Source organism: Carettochelys insculpta, chromosome 5 (assembly GCF_033958435.1).
Source record: "Carettochelys insculpta isolate YL-2023 chromosome 5, ASM3395843v1, whole genome shotgun sequence".
NCBI classification, from domain to species: domain Eukaryota; kingdom Metazoa; phylum Chordata; order Testudines; family Carettochelyidae; genus Carettochelys; species Carettochelys insculpta.
This window is the reverse complement of record NC_134141.1, coordinates 79,997,538-80,012,882: the sequence shown is the minus strand read 5'-3', so window position 1 is coordinate 80,012,882 and position 15,345 is coordinate 79,997,538. Positions and strand designations below refer to the sequence as shown.

At 43.3% G+C, this 15,345-nt stretch overlaps 1 protein-coding gene across 1 annotated transcript in view; it reads right to left on the bottom strand.

Moving 5' to 3' along the window:
• EDIL3 (EGF like repeats and discoidin domains 3) overlaps positions 1–15,345 on the bottom strand; it is a 404,956-nt gene that overhangs the window by 81,664 nt on the left and 307,947 nt on the right. The gene's annotated exons all lie outside the window — the stretch shown is intronic.

Below are 15,345 nucleotides of genomic sequence, written 5' to 3'. Positions count from 1 at the left end.
AGCACAGTTAAATGACACAGTAGTTAAAATGTTTGTGCTTCATTCACACTGCCATTACCATGGTAGAACTGCATCAACGGTAATGCACTGACAGAAGTGCCGCCGTAGAGGAGATGTCCACTGGCTTCTAGGACTCACAGGCTGAAGGGTTACATAGTCATTCCCGACTGAGCCACCAAGTTCTGGGAGAGGCTTCAGTCTTCCCCCAGCTCCATTTCAACCATCTATGCGAAGCCAATTTCCTAGAGCTTTGTGTGCGAACAGAAGGGTACCTAATGCTAAGCCTAACAACCACAATGCAAACATCAACACAGTTAGCTATTTCACTGCTGATAATTCTTGCAAGCTGTGAACCAATCTGAGTAGGATTCTGACACTTTCTCTGTACCCCCAGACTGACCCCTGAAGTGGACATGGGTGGAACAAAATGCAGATGAATATATTTCTGTAGCTTTTGAAAATAAATGTCGGTAACATTCTTTTTGTGTGGTGGGTAAATGGATCAAATAAGTACATAATTTTCAAATGTAGGCATCTAAATCTCACATTTGGGTCCTGAAATAACTACTCTGTGTCCCAGTATCCATCAATCCAGGCACCCTCCTGCAGAATTGGGTGCCTTAAATTAGGTTCAAGTCTTGCTCCCACAGAAGTTGATGCAAATTTCAACTGACTTTCGTGGCACAAAAGATTGGACGATTACATTGGATATTGAGTTTTAGGGCCCCAGCTGTCAAAACCCAATGTGAGGCTCCTAAATCCTTCAAATAGAACTTATGGGTTTCAAAAGAAGTTATGAGATTGACGTAGAAATTATTCACTGATATTCTATGTCCTGTGTTGAGGACAAACTGGATGATCATAATGGTCCTATATGTCCTTAAAATCTTTAAATCTGTGAGCACTGCTGTCCCTAGGGGGGCCTGTGGCAACCTGGGTACTTCAGGCCCCACCCCTGCCCCTCCTCTTCTCACACCTGCTTTGATCCTTCCTGCCCCCACTGCACCTCTCCCTGAGAGATGTGACTCTAGGATGACCTGGGGTGGCCTGGCATGGGGCAGCAACAGGGGGTCAGGCCCCCTTCCCCCATTACACTCAACATGATGACAGGAGCTGTGGGAAGTGGAGTGACCCAGTGTGCTGCTGTTCTCCACTGTCATCCGCAAGCTGGGTCACTCCACTTTACCATAGCGATGCCACAATGTAGTGCAGGGAGGCCCAACTCTTGCTGCTGTGCCAGGACCCCTCAGCCCCCTGGTACTTCCCTAGGCTGCCTTGGGCCGCCTGGCTGTCATCCAGATGGAGGACTGCCCTGTTGTTAGGCTTGTTAGGGTGGCTGCCACAGGGCCCCCCCAGAGTTCGAGAGCTGCAGTGACCATCTTGAACTTCCATGAATGGGCAAATTCTGCGTGTGGGCATGTCTACAGTAAAGGTCCACATTAGCACAGCTACATCCAGTGAAGACAAGCTGTGCTGACAGCAGAGCATGCTCCTGGTAGCGTAATTACTCCACCTCAGCAAGAAATGGAAGCTATGTTGCCTCTCCCAGACTTAGTAATGAGGTGAAGAGTGCAAAGCTTGTGTGGCTTGAGGGGCTTTTTCGCACCCCTGACACAGTTATATTGACTTAGGCTGTAGTGCAGACCTTCCCCATATTTAGGATTCTAACAAAACAAGGCCCCATTTCAAAATCCTGAGTCCTTGCGGCTCCCAGTGAAGGCAGAACTGGAGTCAAGGGAGGCAGCCACTACTCAGCACTTCTGAAAATAGAGGAGCCTTTGTGCTTAAATTTGTGGTTATCCAAACCTGCAAATCTTACTCTCATAGCTCATGCTGATGGCCATTGTAGATGTGATAGGCAGATGTGTGATTTGGCCTTGTTAAGAGTGAGAGCAGTTACAGGGCGTACCATATATATGAAAGGAAGACATAATAAGAGACCCACGCTGTAGCACAATGAATCACTGAAGAGAAAATGAAGACTTAGCTACTTGGATGCCTGGATGACAGAAGTCATTACTTTGCCCTGAAACCCTCATTTTTTTAAAACTGGTAGTGGAAATGAAAATGCAGTTGGAACAATGATTCTTCTCTATCAGTGACTTCATAACCGTTGGCTTGCTCCAGAGAACTCTGAGCCCTCATAATTCTACACTAAGGCCAGGGCAAATTGCATCTACTCTCTGCATTACATTCATTGCTAGCCACGTTACGGCAGTCACCTCTTTAGCTGATTTTTGTATTACCTGTATGTGGAAGCATTGCCAGTGCATCACTTACAGGTTTACTATGAAGATGCTCCAAACTGTGCCGTTTATGATGTTATTGACAGCATTACAGAGAGTGTGGCTTTTTTGAATACTGACTCTGCATCAATTCAACATAAAGACAGAAAATCCACAAAGAATAATATGATGAAAGCCTGCTGAGAACTGGAAACCCTTGGTGTTTTGTTTGTCATGCATAAAAGGGAAAGAGAGAGAGAGAAAGGTGTGAAGATATAAGAGAAAGGAAACATTTTCTTCATGCAATTATGCTACAAATAATATGAAAACGTATGGCATACATCCAAGTTCCTACATGACAGGCAATGTGTTATGTAAATAAAATATAACAATATAAAAGAATATTTTAATTTTGCAAGTGATCCAGTGAACTAAACATTCAGATACTATTATAGGGTTTGTCCAATATTTTCCACAAGATTTAGGATAGTTACACCAATATTTACTGTTAATCCCAATTTGTTCTATGAGCAAAAGCCTCCTTGCCTTATTCACTTGGACCCAGACCCAGCAAAACCTTTCCTTATCTCTACTACCGTATCTTCCGCAATCTAGTACAGTCTCTGTACAGTGCTGAACCCTATGGGGTCCTGATATATGACTGGCTTCTAGGCACTGTGAAAACAGAAATAAATAATAATCAGTCATAGCCCACCTCTGCACCTACTACTAGCTAGCCTAAAAGCACGTGCTTAACTATAACTACATGAGCAGTCTTCAGTGGAAGAACTAACATGCTTAAATTTAATCGTGCTTTTCTGGATCAGGGCCATGAATCATCTCATTGACTTCATTGGGACTACTTACATTAGCTTCTGAGGCTACATATACACAGCAAAGTTATTTGGAATAACAGCAGTTATTTTGAAATAACTTTGTAAGCATCAACACTATGGACATACGTTATGTCGAATTTCATAAGTCTCACTGCAGGAGGAATAATGTCTATGCTGGAATAGTTATTTATGGTTATTTCGAAGTAGGCGCTGCTAAAAAACAGAATAGTGCTATTTCAAAATAAGTCATAGTGGAGTCCAATGGCACTATGTGTCCAGACATGTTATTTCAAAAGAGCTGGGTGCTATGTCAAAATGAAATCTTGTGTGTAGCTGTGTTATTTTGAAATAAGATATTTCAGAATAGCTATTCTGGAATGGAATATTTAAAAATAATGCTGCTGTATAGACATAGTCTTAGTGTATATCAACATATATGTTAAAATTATAGATAGAGAAAACATAAGTTTAGGATTTTGTAGCATTAACACAGAATAACATATGCAACAAACAACCACAAAAACCGCTCACTTCATTTGTTTTTGTTGAGAAATATCACTTTATACCTCATAGGCTATGTCTACTTAGAAGCATCTGTTTACAGAAGTTACTGTTGGAAGAGATATTCTGACAAAATTTCTGTCAACAGATCCTGTCTACACATAAACGCGGATTAAAACAAAAAGCAGTCAAGTAGCACTTTTAAGACTAGCAAAATAGTTTATTAGGTGAGCTTTCGTGGGACAGACCCACAGTGGGTCTGTCCCACGAAAGCTCACCTAATAAACTATTTTGCTAGTCTTTAAAGTGCTACTTGACTGCTTTTTGTTTTGATAGTGTATAGACTAGCACGGCTTCCTCTCTGTTACTATAAAAGTGGATTGATCTTTTGTTCTGCTCTGTTGCCAAAAGGGCCCCTGGAGCATTTACTCTGCTTTTTTTGTCATCAGCTCCATAACTTTGGTCTACAAAATCCTGGTTTTGTCCACAAAACTCTCTAGTGTAGACATAAGAGAGTTACATAATCAGACAGACTAAAAACTTGCTTGGTTTATTTTCTTCTTCTTCTTAAGACATTATTTTAGTCCCAAAGTAGATGTTATGAATTACATTAAGTGGATGACATAAATTATTCAGCTACTAGCATATTTAAACTGTAGTCTCAGTAAGAGGCTCATGTTGTTCAGAGTAATGTAGTCCTACCAAATTTCATATTATTTGATAATATTGATTAGTTTGTTATTAACTTGCTGCAATTGTGTTCAGTGAAAAGATACAAAATATTAATAACTTTATTATTAAAAATAATCCCTCCATATATTTCAAACTCAGATATCTATGGAATCTACCCATAGCATTTTCCAAAATAAGTGAAGAATACTTAAAAGTGAGTTAAAGAATGCCTGACTAAAATCCGTCAGCTAAAATATTTTAGATTTTTTTTATTTACACCTGTAAATAGGACAGAGCCATAGTCCCCAGAGGTTAAAAGGCAGGCTGTTCTTATACATTCAGGGTCACAAACAAAATACAGCCTCCCTTAAATTCCAGCATAGCCGAGAGAGGACGAGATCTGTCCTCCTCTCAGGGATGGTCAGTAAAGATAAAGGGTCATAATATAACACCTCAAATCCAGCACAAAACTCTGCCTAGGACAGATGTGCAATTCATTGCCTCTGAGGTGGACCAGAAATACCCTCTCTGCTGTTCTGTTCTGTTTCTTTCGAGGGACTAGAAAAGGGGTCGGCAGCCTCCCAGAATGCATAAGCCAATTTTGAGAGGCATGCTGGCTGGAGCTCAGCCCCTCCACTTCTCCCCCCCATGCAGGGGAGGGGGTTGGAGCATAGCACTAGGGCCAAGTCCCTGCCTCAGAGCCTCTGCTGTGGCATGGGGCGGGAGCAGCACAGGGCCAGGGCCAGAGCCCCAGCTGCAGGGCCCCTGCAGCAGCATGAAACCAGGGCCGGAGCCCCAGGTTCAGGGCCCCTGCAGCAGCGCAGCACTGGAGCCACAGCCCCGCAGCAGCACCCCCGCAGCAGCGCGGGGCCAGAGCCACAAACCACGGGCGCAGGGCTGGGGTCAGAGCCCTCACTGCAGCATGGCAGGGCTGGGCCTGGAGCCCCTACCACTGGGTCCTGCAAGGGCTGGAGCCCCAGCCACAGAAAAGACCGGAATGTGAAAAGATGCTCAGGAGATGCTTTCATTCCATTGTACTCATGCTCCATAGGTATGAAGTATCCTAGAAAGGCAGGGGAATTTTAAAGTGGCATGGGGAGCGTAACTGCAAATACATTTGCAAGCTTGGAGCCTAAGCTACCAACCAAAAGCTAAATCATTTGAGAAAGCTTTGAATGTTTTAAAATGTAATTTCACTTGTTTATTTTTAAAAATTCAACTGTGGCACATGTTAATGAGCAATATTTGCCTTGCCAAGTTTGAAAGTAACTGTTTAAAACAAATTACACTCAGCTACATGAAACAACTCGCCCAGATCCAGACAGACATCATCTTTCTCTCCAAATGCAAGAAAATGGACGTTGTACCCAAGGGACTGACAGTGAAAAATCCATTACAATCAATGTACTACACTGACTACAGTGAGCATCTATGCAACACACTCTCTAAGAAACTGAGGAACCACTTGATCAAAATTATTTACAATAAACAAAAGATTAAAAATGAACTCTCTGAACTTGAAATTCTCATCAACAATCAGACATCCATGCAAGACCCCACAGAATGAGGCTTTACTTGTACTAGACAAGAAATTTATAAAACACACTTCCACTTCCTACAAAAAAGAAAAGAGAATAAATGTTCTAAATTACTTCATACCTCAGAATACTACAAGTACAATAATGATAGCTCAGCTAACAATATTGTTAACCTTTCCAGCTACCAACTCAGCCCAGCAGAAAAGTCGGTATCAGCCCGGGGTCTTTCCTTCTACCCTACTTCCTCCACAAACTTAATACAATTCCGTGGTGACCTTGAAGCCTTCTTTTGCCACCTCCATCCAAAGGAATTCTTCCAGCACAACTATAACAACAGTCTGACTCTCTCGACCTCCTCTGCCAACACCAAAAGAAGAAAAACTCTATGTGGACTCCCCCTGACGGATGTAGTGAAAGTCTGGATTTCTACATATGATGCTTACACAACCGTGCTCAGACTGACATACGCAAACAATGCCAAATGAGACACAATCTCAACTCTGCTGAATGCTATGCTGTCCAGAGTCTCAAAAAATAACCCAGACATTATAATCAAACCAGCTGACAAAGGGGGTGCTGTCAACAAACAGGATACTGGGATGAATGGGCCTTTGGTCTGACCCAGAATGGCCGTTTTTATGTTTTTAAGTTAGTCTGACTGGTCTTGTAATTCCCTGGGTTGTCCTTATTTCCACTTTTTATAGATGGGTTCTGTATTTGTGCAACCCACAATGTGTTACTGGCCTCAGACTGAGAAGCACAGTGCCTCTTCTCCAAAACCCTCTCCAAGGCCTCTATGCCCGGAACCTGTTGCCAGTGTCACTGAAACAACTTTTAGGGTGGGAGCACTGAGCTGTATCTCTCCCCATAACCTGTTTTCTCCTGTCATCACTCCACGCTGGGGCCACAGCTGGGGCTGGTGGTGCAGCCCTGAGATGCAAGCTGGCAGCTGAGCCCCCAAGGTGTGGGCAGGTGACAGGGAGCCCAGTATGGGGCCATGCTGGGTGCAAAGCCTGGCAGTACTGCAGCACCCCTTACATGCTGACACAATTGAATGTAAAATATCTTAAGCCAATGCTGAGATTTTAGATGCCCGAAAGAAAAGACATTCAAAAGTATCACTCTCAAAATAACTGAATGTAGGGATATTAAGGAAGGCTGCCATAGGGCAAATACTAGATTATATTACACAGAGCATGAACAAGGGAAACCTAACTTGAAACAGCTATATCCTAACCGAACTTTAAAAATAAGCAAATAAATAAATGAGCCAGGAAAACCAGACTGCGGTCAAAAAGGAAGTTAGCAGCAACTAGTCGTATTAGGAAAGGAGTTAGCAGAAGGGCTTTTTCCCTTTGCTGCTGGGGAAGAACGTTTTAGTCCACATTTTAGCAGAGAAGTACAGCTTCCCTAAGAATAACCAAAAGAAAAATTTGAAGATGGAGCAAGTGGTTTACAAATTAAGAATAAAGCTACAGGAGCAGATCTTCAGCTCATGGAAATTGTCATAAATCCGCTGACTTCAATGAAATCACCTGAGCTGTGACAATTTCCACCAGAGTAAGACATGCTTGATGCTTTGTGCAGTTCAAAAAGCACACAGTGCAGCAAGTTAGGGAGCTGGTTTGTATTCTTCACCTGACAGGTAATCAGATGTCTGCTGCCAATTACACTTGTCCAAATTCCCCCAAGGAAATCCATTTTTTTATTGTGCCTGATTGTGGGACTGCAGAAAGCAATGCAGAGCTCAGGTAGGCATTTTAACCACTTCACTTGTCAAGCATTCTCCCCGAGGTTCCAGATTTCTTACACAATATATGGGCACTGCATGAGAGATTACATTTGATAAAGTTAACTTGGCAACTGAAGTTTTATATTCTGCAAAAAGCATGTACTATGAAAGGATATCAAATGTGCAGTCTCTGATGATGGCAGTTTTTTTTTGTTTTTGTTTTTGTTTTCTTTTTGGAAGCAGATACTTCAATACGCACAGGGAAGGAAATGAACTTTGACAAAGTGGATGGTTTGACAGATGGCAGCTTGTTTAAGAGCACTTCCTAACAGATGTTTGAATGAATTGTTCAATGAGACCTCTGTGTATTTGCTTTTTTTTTTATCATTTTATTAGCAAATACTCATCACTGGGTGCATCCTTGTTCGATGGAACTTCTTGATGATTAATGCAGAGGATGAAATCTTTATCTGTCTGACCTTTCCTTTGTCCTCCACCCTTCCAATTGGTTTGGAAGTCTGTATTTTAAATACTTATAGGGTGCGTCTACACTAGCCGGTTACTTCAAAGCAGCTGGCACAACGTTGAAATAGTACGCGTCGTGGCTACATGTGCTGTGAGCTATTTCGATGTTGAAATTGACGCTAGGTGGCGAGACGTCAAAATCGCTATTCCTATCTGAAGATGGCAATAGCGCCCTACTTTGATGTTCAGCGTTGAAGTCGGGAACGTGTAGACAATCCGCGTTCTGCTACATCGAAATAGCAGGGTCCTCCATGGCGGCCATCAGCTGAGGGGTTGAGAGACACTTTGTCCAGCCCCTGCGGGGCTCTATGGTTGCCTTAGCCCAGGGCTGCTGCTGCTGCTGCAGCTGGGGGTCCATGCTGCGTGCATGGGGTCTGCAACCCGTTGTCGGCTTTGTGGATCTCATGGTCTGCAAGGCACGTGTGTCTGGGAGGGGCCCTTTAAGGGAGCGTCTTGGGGCTTTGCTGGCCCCTTATTTCGACGAGGAGCGCTTGTGTGTGGACGCTGTGCATTTCCTTCCAGGGCGGCTCCTTTCGATGTTCCCCATTGCTACTTTGATGTTGAACGTGGACGGCACCAGCCCTGGAGGATGTGTAGATGATACGCGTTGAAGTAGCCTATTTTGATGTCCTTACTTCGAAATAGGCTACTTCAACGTAGTGTGCTTGTGTAGATGTAGCCTTAGTGTTTTGATCCCTTCTTGGAAAAACAAATAAGCTAAGAAACAAAAACACATTATTAGGGCTCCTTTAGTTTTAAAGCAATAATGTTATGAAATGTATGGTACAACTTATTGTTTAGGGATAACTCAAGTAATGAGCATTTATTTGCTTAAATTTCTCTATCTTAATAAGTGTTTGCAGGTTATGGGTACAGATACTACTGTGTTAGGCATCTTAGAAATGCATGTAATAAGAATTCATATTTAATGAGTTGAAAGCCACTGGATATAGATAAATGAGGTAAAAAAGGAGAATTGATATCCTGGTAGTGATCCACTATAGAACATCAAATCTGGAAGAGGCACTTCTAGAGCAAGTGAAATATCAATAACATAAGACCTGGTACTAATGTGATACTAGCTACCCAAGCATTTGTTCGAAAACTAATAAAGCAAATCACAAAATGTCAGGAAAGTTTTTGAAATGTATTGGGGGATAATTGTTTTCCAGAAACTGGAGAAAGTGACTAGGAGGACAGACATTCTGACCGACAAAGAGGAACTGCTAGCTAGTGAATCTGAAGGGGAAAAGCAATTTCAGTGAAAGTGAGCAGGAAATGATGCATTTCATGATTCTAAGAAAAGGAAGAAGGGAAAGCAGCAGAGTAAGGACAATGGATTTCAGGAAATCAAACTTTAACAAAAGAGAACTGATAGATAACGGTGTTTGGGAAGAAAATTTAATAGAAAGAAGAGTTCAGAAGAACACTCAGGTAGACAACATTTATATAAAGCCTTGTGAGAGGCCAACATGGCTGTATCAGGAGCACTTTAATGACTAGACAAGCCAAAAGCAATCTTACAAAAAGTGGAAATATCAATGGAGTGCTAAGGAGGTGTACAAAAAGAGTACAAGCAAAGGAACAAAAATAAGAAAGGCAGAGGGACAAAGTGAGTAACACCTAACAAGGGATATCAATGGCAATAAGAAGAAATTTTAAAAATACATTGGGAACAAGAAAAAGAAATGGAATTGTAAGTCCACCGCTTATTGGGGAAGAAGCATTAACTTTTTTTTATGGGAAGAAGGATTCTTCTGAAGATGGGGTTTACTTACAAAAGAGCAGTGTCTACACTGGTTTTCTTCTTTCAAAATAAGCTATTTTGAAATACAAATATGCAAATGAGGTGCCAGATATGTAAATCTAGCACCTCATTTGCATTTTTTGATTTCCCTCATTTGCTTGCCTCTTTTGAAAGAGGAATGAGAATGTAGACACTGCCATGGAGACAATAATACTTATCTTAAAGACAGGGATTGAAGATGATGCAGGGAAGCATAGTACAGTCACTGTGCTTAATTCTGGTAAGACAGTGGAACAAACTATCGAGCAATCAATTTGTAAGCACATCGGCTACATCTACATGGTGTGCTATTGGCAGCAGGGTCATGCAAATGAGGCTACTTGACAATGCAAATTAGGTGCTCATTTACAAATCATGTGCCTCATTTGCATACTCTCACTTGATTGTTGTCTTGGCAGGGGCTTCAGTCGCTACAAAACAAGCCATGTAGACAGGAGTCCTTTGACCAAAACCCCCCTTGTTGACAGCCCTTATCCCTGACATAAATGAGGGATAAGGGGCTGTTGATAAGAGAGGTTTTGGTCGACAGACCCCATCTATATGGCTTGTTTTGTAGCAATGGAACCCTCTGCCGTAACAGTGATCATGCAAGAGTATGCGAATGAGGTGCATGATTTGTAAATAAGCACCTCATTTGCATTGTCGAGTGCCCTCATTTGCATGACCCTGCCAGCAGCAGCACACTGTACAGCTGTAGCCAAAGAGGGTACCAGGGTTATAAGTGTCAGGGATTTTTCATCCCTCAGGCATTATCGTCCCCGTGGGCCAGGGGAAACAAGCCTTTGAGCCATTAATATCACCACAGGGGCAGGTAGACCCTAAAAAGTACATAGGCTGCCATTTTGCGCCCTTAGTAACGGTCACTCTGTGTCAGTTGGTTTTACCGGTAACCTGAACTCACAGACATTTCAAATCATGAATTTCAAAATCCAGGCACCTCATTGGTCCAAGGTGAGGTAGCTCCTGGAGAGGGACCTGGTTGAGAACAGGCCCCTCAGAACGTTCATATGATAATGAACTCATGAATAATTCATAAGTATAGGACATATAAGGTGGCGCCCCGCAGCACTGGGGGGTCAGCCAGCCAGTGAGTCAGTCAGTCAGCCCAGTCCAGTCGGCACCTGCTCGCCCAGTAGAAGACTTTGCGAAGAGCTCCTGAGCTGAGGAGAGCTCCTGTCTCCTGAGCCTGCAGCACTGCAGCCACCCAGCAGAGTCCGCTCTGCTGAGACAGGCTACTTGAAATCACTTTACTTGAAATCACTCTCACTAAAAGAGCTTAGGCAGTGTATTCTGAGATGATTCAGGTGAGGGACGAACTGGCTTCACCCTTAGGGTGAAGTACTGCGCCCGCACCCTTTAGCACCCAGAGACTGCCGAAAAAATCACTGCGGCATCTTCGATCCAGCCACCGACAACAGGCCGAGAGCGGACGGGGAGTGGGGTGAACTGGCCCCATCAATAGGGTGGGGTACTGCGCCCATTCCCACTGAGGCCTAAAGCCTGCAACTCGCGCAGCACCATCGACCTCGCTGTCACCGCCTCAGCCTTCCATCACCGGACGCAGCCACTTCAACGGACCAAACTACAGGACATGTAAAATCCCCACACCCCAGGATATTAACTTTATAACTTAAACCGGGCCACGTGGTATATTTACCACAACATAGCTTAAAGCTAATTTCTAATTATTATTCGGGGCTGCATGCCTGCTTAACAACCCCATAGTTGAAAGTTTGTTAGTTAGGATTTTATTGTTATACTCTCTCTCTCTCTCTCTTTATAACCCTTTCTTCCCTGTTTCTCTCTTTCCCCATCCTCTCCAATCCCCGCTGAAAGAATCAGTGGGAAAGGAACCTTGTCAGGCTGGTCCGCAAGGGATCCGATAGGGTAACCTAATCAGTTGCCCAGGGTATATGAGGGGGGCAAACTAAAACTTACCCCTTGTAACCCGGAGAAAACAAAAAGAGCTCACTAAACCTTTTGTCCTTGTGTCTAGCAAGGAAAGTCTCTCATAGACTTCATCAATGGAATCCTTAATGACATTTGTTGTAAGTTTTTAAATTATAGATAAGTTAGTATATAGTGTTATAGTTTAATTGTTGTATTGTTAGTTTGACTATTACTGTTTGTGCTAATAAATATAATCCTTGTTTAATTCTACCCTCCTCTCCGTGCTTCACCCTTCCCTTTAGCCAATAGGCCCGCTCCTGCCCTACCAGTGATCAGTTTCCCCCGGACTCTCCCTTCACATCTACACTGTGCTCCAGGCCCCCCTGCCGGAGGTGGGTGGGGTTGGTCTGCGGAGGGGCGGAGCGGCACACCGCCAGTTGGTGGGGCCTGCTGCCGACTCCTCTGTGCCCTCGCTCGAAGCCCCGTGAGGGATCCGACGGATTGCTGGTGCGGGGTCAGCGGGGGGTCATTTCTCCCCCGCGATTCTGCCCGCGCTGTCAATAAGGAATAGCCAGAATGGATTTGTCAAAAGCAAATCATTCCAAGCCAACGTAATTGCCTTCTTTGACATGTTCACCTGCCCAGATGAGAGGTGTGGGTAGAGCTGTACATTTCAGTAAGATTTTTGATATTGTCTCACATGACATTATTAGAAAACTAGGAAACTCTTTGGTCTACATGAAATTACTAAAAGGCAGGTGTACCACTGATTGAAAGAGTTTCTTCAAGGAGTAATTATAAATGCTTCAGAGTCAAACTGGGAGGGCGTATCTCATGCCCCTTTCTCTCATTCTCCCTTCCTGAGACTAGAACTATTCAATATTTTCATTAAGTCCTTGGATAATGGAGTGGAAAGTACACTTACAAAATCTGCAGATGACAGCAGGTTTGGAGGAAGACAGATTTAGAATTCAAAACAACCTAGACAAGCTGGAGAATTGGTCTCCCATCAACAAGATAAAATTCCATAAAAATAAATGCAAAGTGCTACACTTAGGAAGAAAAAAAATGATGTGCAGAACTACAAATGGGGAATAACTGGCCCATAAATGGCACTACTGAAAAGGATCTGGGGATTACAGTAGTTTACTGGCACCCAGTTTTGTGACAGCCCTTTGTAACTCTTTGCAGTCTGCTTTGTTCTGAACTATCTTGCATAGTGTAGTAGAATCCCACTCATGTAAAGAGATACGCTTGCAAGGACTCATATATGGGAGTCTCAATGTGCAGACTACTATGTCTTCAGTGGAATCTTGTTCACTAGAAAGGGTCACCTGTACAAAGCTCACTGCAGGATTAGGGCCTTAAGACATACTAGGTGATGAAGGGGCTGCATTTGCAGAAATTCCTAAGCAATTTAGGAGCATAAGTCCCATTGTCAAAAATGTCTCAGGAACTTAGAAAGCTGAGGGCTTTTCCTCACTACTGGGCAGACTGATGCTGCTGCAACTGATGCAGTGAGAGTCAATCAAGCAGGTCCAGTGAAGACCCACCAAATCAATAGCAGAGTGTTCTCCGGTCGATTCTGGTATTCCACCTCTTTGAGAAGAGCAAGATAAGTTGATGGGAGGGCATATCTTGTTGATGCAGCAAAGGGAAGACACTACCATGAATTAACCAACACTACAATGACTCTAGCTATGTTATTCCCATGGACTAGGCAGGCTAGCGTAACTTTGGTCAGCTTATCCTGCTGGTCCTAAAACTCATTGAAAATCAGTGGTCTGAGGCACTGACATTATTTACATGCTTTCGAACTTTATCCTCCAAGTGTTTGTTATAGATCCCTTTCCAGGTTTAGGGCCTTAGTTGATAATCATTTTCTTGACAATCCTCTGCCTGATTACTACTTAGGACTATGAATATAATTTATCAATTTTTTAAACATTGAAAAATATGTCTTGTCAATTGGTGACATGATAATGAAAGGAAATAGTAATATAAACCAACACTTCCTGAGAGGGCCTTAGGATAACAAATATATCAACAAATAGTTCATTTTAAAATAAATCAGGATGTGTCTACATTAAGACCTAACTTCAAAGTTAGGCACAACTTTGAAGTAGCCACAAGAGAGTCTACATACATTTTCCCTTACTTCAAAGTTAACTTTGAAAGAAGGAGCCCAACTTTGAAGTCCTTACTCCATTCCCAGGAATGGAGTAGTGCCTACTTTGAATTTTAACTTCAAAAGTAGTGTGTGTTTAGATGCTCACTTCGAAGTAAGCAACTTTGAAGTTATTTTTGTAGTATAGACACAGCCTTACTGTATTCTCTCACTAATAATTACTTGCAATAATATAAATGATTTGTAGTTGAATATTAGTCTGGAAAGTCTGCACATATTATATTACAAAATTGTATCTCAGTGCTGGAGGGTACAGTAAATACTTGCTTGCATTCCTGCAACCCCCTTGGTTGTGTTCCTGCAACCCCCATGTAACTCAAATTTTCTTGCAAGTCTGGGCTTGCAGGAGCCGGGAAGCTGACCAGCCCACCAAGGCTGGTCAGTTTCCTGGCTCTCAGTGTGGTAGGGAGCTGGGAACCAGGGGGCAGCCTGGTTCCAGTCTCCTTCCTGCTTGCAGGATCCGTGAAACTGACCAGCTCAGGGCTGGTCAGTTTCCCAGTCCCGCTGGTGCAGGCCAGCTCATGGCCAGTCGGCTTCCCAGTTCCTGCAAGCGGGGAGCTGGGAACGAGGCTAAGTGCCTTCTCCCTTCTTTTCCCCAGATGCGTGGCTGTCAGACAGCTGCACAGCTGGGGGAAGGGAGGGAGGGAGGAAAAAGGCTCCAGCCACATGGCTGCAGAATCTCTCCAATCTCCCCAGGCTGGGGACCCCACATCTGGCTCTGTTGGCCGACTTCCAGCCACGGGGCTGTGGGGTCTCTCTGCCGCCCATGGCCCTGCCCCCCTCGTGTAAATGTGAGATACATGCATGTTGAATGAGCATATTTTGGGGGATTACTGTAATACAAAGGAGCTTTTAATACAGGTAGGTATAAAGTAAATTTTAGTATATCCATGGTGATTTCTATAAAGGCACCTGCAGTGTTTCAGTTTGTAAGACCCAGCAGTTCTTAAACACTTAAACAGGGGGATGCTGCCTGCTCCACTCCCAGTCCTACTTAACTGACCCTACAAAAGCAGGACCCCTTATTAGCCCACTGATAAGAGATGCAAAGGACTGGGTCATACCCCTACATTTACAATCAAGCCTACCTGACTGGGATGCTTTGCTCCAAGAGCAACAAGTAGTCCTGTGGCACTTTATAGATTAACAGATATTTTGGAACATAAGCTTTTGTGGGCAAAGACCCACTTCATCAGATGCATTCCTGATCCTGAACCCCTAACTTTGACCTCAGCTTCATCTGGATTTCACCTGACCCAGTCAACCAGCCTTGGACAATATCCGGACAGTTCCACCTTTTCAAAATTAGGAAGTGTTTGATCATGTCATTTTCTATTAATACACTGTTGTACATTACTAAAAACACCTTAGTTTGTGTGAATCTTGTCTGTTACAAGAAAAAAATTGTTCTAATTAGCATTTTTATATTAA